Genomic DNA, 10,000 nt, shown 5'->3' on the forward strand with positions numbered 1-10,000 from the left:
TCAGTAGCATGTCGACCGTCGCCACGCCAGCATCACCACACCGTCAGTCACACTTCGGGAGTCTCCCACGACTGTTGTGCCTCCTTCGGCGTCCCGTGCTTCTCCTACAGGCGTGATCCACTCCACCGCCACATCCACCCTGGCACCCACCATATTCCCAACGGAGGCAGTAACCATGCCCCATGCCCTGACTCGAATGTACAAGAGGCATCATCGTTACTTCGTCGTCTACAGATGAACGCTCCCTGCAAATGCCTGAGGGAGTTCGGAACTAGGTTCAGTTCCCCAGAGCACTGAAAACGCACATGTTAGGCTCCTAAGCCCCGCCACAGGTGCAGACCTGCACCGCGCGGTCTCAAACTCGCCGTCCCTCACACCTGCCCGTCTCGTCGCAGTGCCCAGTGCGTCGAACTAAATATTTATGTCCACGCAGTACCACTGTACCAGCAAGGTGCCCGTGTCACACAGTACCACCGCCCTTGACCCTTCGACCCAAGAGGAGTGGCCTCCGCGCCGCAGCACCGAGTGGCCAAGGCTGCCTACGGCACATGGCTGCGGCCAAGGAGAGCCAAGTGTCCGCGGCCTCTGTGGCAATCGTGTGAACCGTTCCCCCTCGGCCGAAGCCAGTACTGCTGTCGTTGGAGACCAAATAAGCAGTTGGATGCTGAGTTAGTGCGAGTGAGTGACTGCTGGGACGCTGCCGCAAACTCCAAAAGACAACAAGAAACTACTTCGAAGATTTGTATGGATACTTGGTAACGCGGGGAGACTATCGTCGAACCACTCCCGTCGCAGACTCCTTCAGGTAAGTGTCCCTTGTACCTCGTCAGTATCTATTGTTCTCCTCTTTCTTCTGTAATGAGGAGCAGCGAACTTCGCGACCCCACACTCTTATAAGAACCTAAGAGAGCCTTCAGTAAAGGCACTCAACGCGTTGCTTTCAGCGACATAAAGTGACACTGAACTCAACAACAACAACAGCAAGAGACTTAGACCCTGACATTGGTTTCCCTGAAGAGCTAACACTCCCTGCGTAGGTTACAACACACCTTAACAGTCCCGTTTAAACCACCTTGACAGTTGAACTGTCAATAAACTTTGACACTGATACGACACTCTGTGTTCACGTCACCCGGCTGTATTGGTCAGGAAGGTATTACAAAATAAGATTATTCATATCTACGCGTACCAAACATATGTGATGCACTCAGCACCGACAAGTGTTCGCACAGCAAAGCTTAAACCTTTAACCAAAAACTAAATAAAGTGGACAAGTTTTTTTCCCTCGAACACGTGTTCGACAGCTGACCCTGGCCACGTGTTTGTCATGCCACTCTGACGAAGTCTTCTTCGAGCTCTTCACGTCTTCTAGCGGCAACTCCAGCATGTAGCGGAGTGCCCCAGGGATCAGATGAAGCATTCACACGACTTTCTTCAGTGAGACACGAGCGAAGCATTTGATTACAATTATTTTTTTTTTGCCCTTGGGCCTTTGTTCTCTTGGCAACATACACACAAGCATTTGGCATCGTGTCCCCACGTGCTCATCGCACTTTGTCCCACATTGGCTCTTGGTATTATGCACGCCCAATCTCTTGGTATTAACACCAGAAATTGGCAGTCCAGTATGTCTCCATTGGCCCCTGGTATTCCGCTCCATACCAACACTTGGCATTGAGTTCAGAGCAGCGTTTCATTCGATGTGCACCTGTGTTTGGCACTGATCGTCTTAGACCCTGGCATAGCATACCCACCTGCACACCAACACCACCTACCCACACCCGCAACCTCCTATGCACAATGGAGTAGACGAAGCATCTAAGTGTGATCATTAGGTTGATTCAGAAGTCATATATATGTACATGATATACACCCACCCTTCACCCATCCCACACCTACCCACACCCAGTTATTCTCCCTTGCATCCCCGTCTCCCACCACAACGTTTGGGTCAGTAGCAATGCAGTAAGACACAACACCTCCACAAAGGATTACAAAGGATTACAAAGGTGGAGCATGCCGACAGGAGACCTTTTGATCCATATCTAGGTCGGATGCAAAAAAAAAAAAAAAAAAAAAAAATCATATTAATAATAAAATAATAAAAACTATAATAATGTAAATAACAAATAAAATACATAAATAAATGCATAGGTATAGTTAAAATAATAAACAAACAGGTAAATAGTAAATAATAAATTGACATATAACTAATAATAAATGAAAATCAGACAGACAAATGATAACAAAACAAAAAACAAATAATATAACATAAATTATAATCATTACAGCATCTTACTTAGGTATTTATCTAAATGATTCTTAAAGCTTCGAACTGAACTACATTGCACTACCTGTGCAGGAAGTTTATTCCATTCATTAACTACACGGTTGGCAAAGTTGTTTCTACCCACTTCCAAATTGAATCTATTTCCGGACAGTTTGAGACCATTGTTTCTTGTCGGATTCTCATTCAATGTGAAAATTTGGTCACTTTTGATGTTGTCAATTCCCTTTACAAGTCACCTCTGAGTCTACGTTTTTTTAGGGAAAACAGATTCTTGTGCTTTAGTCGATTTTCGTATGATTTATTTTTTATATTTGGAATCAGTTTTGTGGCTCGCCGTTGTACTTTTTCCAGTCTGTCAATGTCTTTAATGAGATTCGGTGACCATACGGAAACAGCATATTCCAAATGTGGACGAACTAACGATTTATATAGCTTGTTAATGAGTGATGGACTTTTGAAATCAAAAGATCGCGCAATCAGTCCCAGAATCTTATTTGCTTTCTCAGAGGCTGAAATACATTGCTTGGATGATTTGAGGTCGTTACTGATAATTACGCCGAGATCTTTTTCACTATCCACTTTTGTTAACGAATTTCCAAATAACTTGTAATCGTACTTACTGTTATTTTTACCTATGTGCATTACCTTGCATTTACTTGTGTTAAATTTCATTAGCCACTTTTCAGACCATTGCTGTAATTGATCTAAATCTTCTTGAATATCTAATTGGTTTGAGTGATCATTTGCCACTCCGCACAGTTATGTATCATCAGCAAAATTGGAAACAGTAGATTTTAGTCCATAGTCTATATCATTTATATATACTATGAATAGAAGTGGCCTAAGAACGGAACCCTGAGGAACTCCACTTGCAACACTTTTCCATCCAGAAGTTTTTCCATTTAAAACAACTCTCTGTTTTCGACCATTCAACCAATTACTAGTCCAACCTAATAGGCTACCACTTATTCCATGCAAAGCTAGTTTAGTAAGTAGTCTTTCGTGTGGGACGGTATCAAAAGCTTTTGCAAAGTCTAGATATATTAAATCTATATTGTTTCTTTTGTCATAATTCGAGATAACTGTGTTGTAGAATTCGAGTAAGTTAGTCACGCAAGAACGTTTCCGTCTGAAACCATGCTGGCTATCATTTATCAAACGGTTACTTTCTAAATGATGTTCGATAGCATCTCTGATGATAGTTTCCATTATTTTTCCTACGATTGAAGTCAAACTTATAGGCCTATAGTTATTTGGTTTCTTTTTGTCACCTTTTTTGAATATGGGAGTAACGTTAGCTAGCTTCCATTCTCTTGGGACATCTCCGGATATGATGGATTTCTTGAAAATAATTTCTAATGGAACAACAATCTCATTTTTCATTTCCTTTAAGATTCTTGGATGCCAACCGTCAGGCCCTGGTGTTTTATTAACTTTGAGTTTGTCTATACACCTTTTAATTTTTTCTTTTGTTATATTTACCGTAGTGAGTAAGTTTACCCCAGACTTTTCACAGGTTTCAGTTTGGAATTCACTTTGAGGTGTTTCGTTTACGAATACCGAGCTAAAATTATTGTTTAAGATATTACACATTCCTTCATTTGAATATTCAAGTTGACCGTCAGCAGATAATAGTGGACCAATGTGATTCCTAACAACCTTTTTATCTCTAATGTAACTATAGAATTCTTTGGGATTCTCTTTGGATTTATCAGCGATGTTCATTTCGTATTGTCGTTTTCTTTTTCTTATTGTCTTTTTTAAATCTCTCTGTATTGATACATAACTTTCATAGTCATTAGATGCACCCGAGCACTTACATTTCTTATAAGCCTGTCTCTTTTTAGCAATACTTTTTTCAGTTTCTTTGTCGAGCCACTTTGGGCGAGCCTGATTTGGGGGACGTCTGTCCTTAAAAGGAATGTAAGTTTGAATCATCTTAGTGAGCGTATTTTGAAATATTTCCCACATCTGATCTACAGGTCTTTCGTTTAATTTTTCCTCCCAATCTGTAAGCTGAAGCTCCTGACGTAGTCCTATGAACTGAGCTTTACTGAAATCGGGTATTTTAGAAGCACAAGTATCTATTCTAAAATTGTTTAGGAGTTTGAATCTGACTAAGTTGTGATCGCTATTTGCAACAGATTCACCGACTTCTACATCACTTACCATGCTTTCGCGGCTAGTGATCAAAAGATCGAGTAAGTTTCCATATCTTGTGGGCTCTTTTACGTGCTGAATTAAGTAATTGTCACCAAGAAAATCAATCAAGCGATTACCTATATGGCCATGTTCAAGGGTCATCCAATCAATGTCAGTAAAATTGAAATCACCCATTATCAATAAATCCCGGTTGCAGAAACTAGACAGTTCTTGAAATAACAGTTTGTCGTCTGCTAATGATAATGTCTTTGGCCTATATATTACACCTATATTCATTTTTTGTCCATTTGTTTGGGTTAACTCAACCCACAAACTATCATATGCATCCTGTTTCACTTTCTCTAAAACACAAGCATGAACATTGTTTTTAACGTACAATAGAACACCCCCACCTTTCTTGTGGTTTCTATCCTGATGAAAGTGTTTAAATCCCGCAATATTAAATTCAGCTTCGAACTCTGTACCATTTAACTATGTCTCAGTTATTCCTATCATGATTTCCGCTTTTGACATACGCCTGTATTTCTTGAAATTTGTTCCTAATACTACGAGCATTAAAGTACATGGTTTTAAGAAACTCGTGATTATTTCTTTTTGACACATTTTGAGTTTCAATATCATGTCTTATATTATCATTTTATTTTTCATTTATACCTTGCTCTATATTATTATCATTTGGTCCTTCATTGACATTCAATGCCTCATTAACATTTCTCCTATAAAAATTAACATTTCCCCCATCACGGACATCTGGTCGATCACGGTCATCCGATCTCTTTTGTACATTTTGTCCCCCTACGTCACCGTGATTCACGCCGGCCTCCCATCGTTCAGTGACATTATGTCCGGCATCCCTTTCTAAAATTATATTTTGTCCTCCAGTGACATTATATCCTACCGTGATATTTTTTTCTCCACTATAATTACATCCCATCGTGATCTTTTGTCTTCCACTGTCATTACATCCTATCTTGATATTTTGGCCTTCATTGACATTCTGTCCGGTATCCCTTCCTAAAATTATATTTTGGCCTTCACTGACATTATATCCTACCGTGATATTTTCTCCTCCATTATCATTACATCCTATCGTGATATTTTGTTCTCCACTATCAATAGGGCCAGGCAGATTCAGAAATCAGCTTGTGATGTCTAGGGCATCCGATTTTACATTCTATCATGATCTTTGAATGTGTGTGTACAGTCTAACATTAGTTATGTACGTATTACACGTCCACCATTATGTGTACATATGTGTACATTTAAGCACCATATACGTTCTCCTTGTTAAGGACAGTCTTGTGAACTGACAGACGGAAGAGTGACAGAAGACAGAAGTAGACACAGTAAGAACCGTCAGTTTATATTTTTTACTTGTTGACGTCAAAAATTTTATTCAGTTGAAAGAAGGCTCTAATTGAAAAATCAAAACTTATCCCATCCAACTTAACCTAACCTAACCCAACTCGTTCATGAGTGACGTCATCATATATCTATTTCAGAAACTGAAGACAATTTCACTCTTCAGATTATTTGATACATCACACCAGAGAACTCTAACGACAGTCGACAACGCCATGTAAGATTCAAAGAAATTAATATCATACTCAGCACTCAGCACTATGAAGATCTGGCTGTCAATGCTGACCACGTCTTGAGCACAATATCTTTCTCTGGTCTGTATCAAATCGTCTCGCGCTAACTAAAATAAAAGGGAGTTGATTGGTGTTTTGTTTTACGGTGAGTGGAGCAGTTGATGTGGGCTCTGAATTAACAGGTGGCGGCACACCAGGCACTTCTCGCTAGCATGCTATTTGCTTTTGCTACTTGGTTTGAGTAGAAACGACTTCGGTTACGATCTTTTGTTTTTCGAATTTCTAAATATCAAATTACTCTTGTGTCAAATAGTGAGAAGCTGAGTGACGAATTATATTATAAGAGAAATTAAACCTAGAATACGAATGTTAGACACATTCTTGAAATGGTCTTACGGAAGTCCAGAATATTGTAACCGAAATCGTTTCTACTCCAACGAAGTAGCAAGAGCAAGTAGCATGCTAGTGAGAAAAGCCTAGTGTGCCGCCACCTTTAGTATACGGACGAGGACTTCCGTGTATCTACAGGGTTTTCCAAAAGTGTGGACACATGGGTCTACATTCTATTTAGCAGTTGTAGAACAACAGATGCTCACATGGCTTGCATGTGTAAGAAAGAACTCTATTCGATCTTATCTTGTGAGTTTCGAACTTGTCTTGGGTCCGGAAAAAGGGGTCAAATGTCATATTATGAGAAATGTCTTCGGGTCCAGACTTTTTGGGATACCCTGTACATTGTGCTTCTGGTCGTCATCTCGCGTGTCGCGACAGAAAACGTTTGGCAACCTTCATAGGGGCCACTCTTCCTCTCCCCCCCCTCTCTCTCTCTCCCACACTCTCTCTCTCTCTCTCTCTCTCTCTCTCTCTCTCTCTCTCTCTCTCTCTCTCTCTCTCTCTCTCTCTCTCTCTCTCTCTCTCTCTCTCTCTCTCTCTCTCTCTCTCTCTCTCTCTCTCTCTCTCTCTCTCTGTACCTCACGTAGTTTCCAATGATACGTTACAGTGCATGCTTCGGTCTAGGTACGCTAGCACATACTTGATTCTAGTTACGTGAATTCTGAACATCTTTATTAAATCTATTTCTTTGTTTATTATTTTCATTTACTTATTTGCTTATTTGTTGATTTATTTATCTATTCATTTATTTATTCATTTGTTTATGAATTTATTTGTTTATTCACTTTTTCATTTATGTAGTTGCAATCTCCATGCAACTCAGTGTCAGCTGGCCCACTGTTATGACGTGCACCGCTGGGGTCGTACAGAATTGTCCCACGATTTACTGGACGTAAATGTATCGTTCGTTACTGAATTTTAATATGCATCTGTATGATTATTTGATATTATTTTTTATGGAAACTACATTAATGATACGACAGTGAGATATATATGAATACACACATACGCGCACACACACACACACACACACACACACACACACACACACACACACACACACACACACACACACACACACGCACACACGACCTGAAAAAGAACAGAAGAGACCTGAAAAAGAACAGCTTTCCCCACAGGGTATTAGACGTTTGGAACAAGTTAGATGAAAATGTGGTGTGTGCAAAAACGATACACGAATTTAAAAACAGTCTAGACAAAATGAGATATGAAGACGGGACACCACGAGCATAGCTCCCATTCCCGTAAAATACAACTAGGTAAATACACACACACACACGCGTGCTGGACTGATGATTGACTGCAATTGCCCCTCAACAAGTATGACTATAGCAGAAACTAGGGCCGTCAGCAGGGTCCCAAGAAGAACATAAGAATGAAGGGGACTGCAAGAGACCATAAGGCCTACACAAGGCAGTTCCATGTCCCTTACCACCTGTTCATCCCTATCCATAAAGTTATCTAACATCTATCAAAAAATTGTTTCAGCGCTCGCTCCGTGGTTACTAAGTCTATTCCATTCGTTGACCACTCTGTTGGTAAACCGGTTTGTTCCTATTTCCTTCGTGAATCTAAATTTGTCCAGAGCTAGATGCATTCCCCCTTTCCACAAGAGATCCACTAGCTTACAGATCTTGTGTTAACTTCTCCCTCCTCCTCCTCCTCCTCCTCCTCCTCCTCCTCCTCCTCCTCCTCCTCCTCCTCCTCCTCCTCCTCCTCCTCCTCCTCCTCCTGCTCCTCCCTCTCCTCCGATCTTCCTTACTCTCCTCTCCCTGGCCAGTCGGTTCTCTTGTTGGTGGGTTTCGTTCAGTTTTCATTCTCCACATACTTTACATTCCTTTCTATTGTTTTTTTTTTCGGCTTCCTTCTCTCTCTCTCTCTCTCTCTCTCTCTCTCTCTCTCTCTCTCTCTCTCTCTCTCTCTCTCTCTCTCTCTCTCTCTCTCTCTCTCTCTCTCTCTCTCTCTCTCTCTCTCTCTCTCTCTCTCTCTCTCTCTCTCTCTCTCTCCCCCTCCCTCTCTGCCCTATTCTCCCTTTCTTCTATCCCATTACCTCTTTCTTCTTTATCTATTTTTTCTTCAATTCCCTTTCCCCATTTTCCTTCAACCATATCATCTTCTTCAAGAACTTCTCGTCTGAATCTCGCAATGTCCTCTCCCTCTCACTCTCCCGTGTCTATGGCACTTCATTACTCCCCCCCACCCTGCCTCCCCACTCCTCCCCTCCTCCTCCCCTCCCCCCTCAACCCCCCCCCCCCCGGCCCCAAATATCCTCTCTCGCCTGATACAGCTTCTTCTAACCTTATTGCCATGTTAAATTCTTCTTTTATTTCTTATTTTTTCTTGTTTCTTCTTCCTCCTCTTCTTCTCCCTTTCCCTCATACATTACTCTTCCTCTTGTTTTTATTTTTCTTCTTCCTCTTCCTTTTCCTCTTTTTCCTCTTCCTCCTTGTCTTCTTCTTCTTCTGCTCCTTCTTCTTCTTTTTCTTCTTCTTCTTAACCCTCTTCTTTCTTCTCTTTTTTTCTGCTTTTCTGCAACTATCTTTCTGACTTTTCCCACCCCTCCCTCCACCTCTCTCTCTCTCTCTCTCTCTCTCTCTCTCTCTCTCTCTCTCTCTCTCTCACACACACACACACACACACACATACACATACACACACACACATACACACACACAATTCGTTTTCTTTCTTCTTTTTCTCTTTCTCTTCCCTTATCTACATTATTTAGTTTTCCATCTCGTCTACCCAGAATCTACCCGTCTCCCTCACTTCCTTCCCCCCTCACATCCTCTCCCTCCCCCTCTCCCTCCTCCCTTCCATTACTTCTTTTTTCCTCTTTCTTCCTCCAGAATCACATCCCTTTCCTCCTCTTCCTCTTCATTCTATCTTCTCTTCTTTCCCTTCTCCTCCTTACCTTTCTTTTCTTCTTTTTCCTTCGCCATCTTCTTTCCTTTCCCTTCTCTGCCCCTTACCTCAGACTCTTACACTCTTTCCTTACCTCCTTACCTTTCTCCTCTTCCTTTCTTTTCGTCCCTTCCCTTACCCCAGACTCTCAAACACTTACCTTCCCTCCTCACCCTTCCCTTCTTCCCCTTCCTCCTCTTCATTCCTTCCTTTTTGCATTTTCCTTATCTAACCTTTCCCTTAAGGATCTCCTTATGACCTTTTACTGTCCTCCTTCGGGCTGTTTGGAGTCTCGTCTTCCTTCCTTACCTCGGGAACTTTCTCGGGAGACTCTTCGAGTCCAGACGTCTTCATCTCAGGTCGCGTTTCCTCCTCATCTGGAACTCCCTTTGCAAGGATATGCACTGATATGTCCTTCTTGGTTTCCTTTTTATTCCGTCTTATAGTTCTTTCCTTCTGTCTTTCCTTCTTTATTTTTTTATCTTTCGTCGTTTCTTTCTTTAGTTTTTTCCTTCTTTTCTGTGCCTCTTGCTTTGTTACTTTATTATGGTTTTTTGGTTATTCATCATTTTTCTTTCTTCTTTCTCTATCGTTCGTTTTCATCTCCTCTTTCTCTTTTTTTTTTTTCTTCCCC

General features: G+C 41.4%; 1 protein-coding gene across 3 annotated transcripts in view; it reads left to right on the forward strand.

Moving 5' to 3' along the window:
- LOC143028615 (protein trapped in endoderm-1-like) overlaps positions 1 to 10,000 on the forward strand; it is a 49,749-nt gene that overhangs the window by 3 nt on the left and 39,746 nt on the right. The window contains exons 1-2 of one of the 3 annotated variants that reach the window (XM_076190989.1): positions 1 to 805; positions 5,956 to 6,129. The exon at positions 1 to 805 is cut by the window's left edge and continues 3 nt beyond it. The gene's annotated coding sequence lies outside the window, so the exon portion shown is untranslated. The remainder of the gene's footprint in view (positions 806 to 5,955; positions 6,130 to 10,000) is intronic. The other 2 variants (XM_076190988.1, XM_076190990.1) reach the window with 2 other exon arrangements.

This window comes from Oratosquilla oratoria, chromosome 9 (assembly GCF_046742065.1).
Source record: "Oratosquilla oratoria isolate Oo_2021 chromosome 9, ASM4674206v1, whole genome shotgun sequence".
NCBI classification, from domain to species: Eukaryota; Metazoa; Arthropoda; class Malacostraca; order Stomatopoda; family Squillidae; genus Oratosquilla; species Oratosquilla oratoria.